General features: G+C 61.9%; 1 protein-coding gene across 1 annotated transcript in view; it reads left to right on the top strand.

Moving 5' to 3' along the window:
• The window catches only part of SLC17A7 (solute carrier family 17 (vesicular glutamate transporter), member 7), a 12,312-nt gene that overhangs the window by 405 nt on the left and 10,852 nt on the right, over positions 1 to 1,055 (top strand). The gene's annotated exons all lie outside the window — the stretch shown is intronic.

Raw genomic sequence — 1,055 nt, forward strand, 5'->3', positions numbered from 1 at the left:
CCTCCTCCCCGGGGGCCCGGGGGTTTTCAAGCACAGGCAACACTGTGCAGCCCAGACCCCCATGGAGAGGCCGCGGCGGGCAGTGGCTGCGGGACACTGGGGCGGCTGTTCCCCCCACCCCGCGGCGGGCCCGCGCCACATCATGAAAATTTAATCCCGAATGCATTTGCGGCTCGAGGCAGAGAGGCGGTGGTGAAGGAAGCACCCTCCTGGGGCCTGGATCTGGAGATGGCCTCAGCGTCAGGGAGAGGGGCCGGGCGCACAGACCCAAAGTCCGGGTTCAGCCCTAAGGGGCGGGGCTGGATGCAGGGGGTGGAGTCAGAATAGAGGGGGCGGGGCAGATCCCAGAGGGCAGGGCCTGAACTCAGGGGGCGGAGACAGAACCGAGAGAGTTGGACAGATTCCGAAGTGGGGACTAAATTATTGGGGGCGAAACTGGCGACGGCCGGAGGGGGGCAGTATCACAGTCGGGGATGGGACTCCGAGGGGAAGGAAACTGGAGGTCAAGGACCTGGGAGCCGGGTGCGTGCCAAGGAAAAACAACAGGAGGGGAATGAAATTCCAAAAAGGGATGATGGGAACATGTGGATGGACGTCAAAGGGGAAGAAACAGGATGGGGAAGAATAGAGGGGACAAGGCGTGAATGAAGATGGGGGTGGGAATTCCGGGGAAAGAATTCCCTGCAGGAGAAGAGAACCTTTTGAATGAGGGTGTTGGGACCGGGGGTGATGAGACAGGATGGGGGTGGCATCCGGGGAGCGAGATGTGCGACTGGAGGGTGCAGGATCTAGGAGGGAGAAGATAGGATGAAACGCGGAAGGAGACTCCAGCAAGATGGCCCTGCAGGGGAGGAAAATGCGGGGATGAGATGAAAGGCAGGGGAGTGGGGCGGGGGGACACGTCTCAGGGAAGCGCTAGAAGGAGCCAGGGGCGGGGATGGGATGGGGGAGAGTAACTCTGAGAAGGGACCGAGCTGGGGCGATGCAACTCGAGTGAGTTCAAACCCAGGGGTGTGGTCCAGGAGTGGAAGGGCGGGGCCGGGCCGGCTTATAAA

This window comes from Myotis davidii, unplaced genomic scaffold (genome assembly GCF_000327345.1).
Source record: "Myotis davidii unplaced genomic scaffold, ASM32734v1 scaffold2100, whole genome shotgun sequence".
NCBI lineage: Eukaryota > Metazoa > Chordata > Mammalia > Chiroptera > Vespertilionidae > Myotis > Myotis davidii.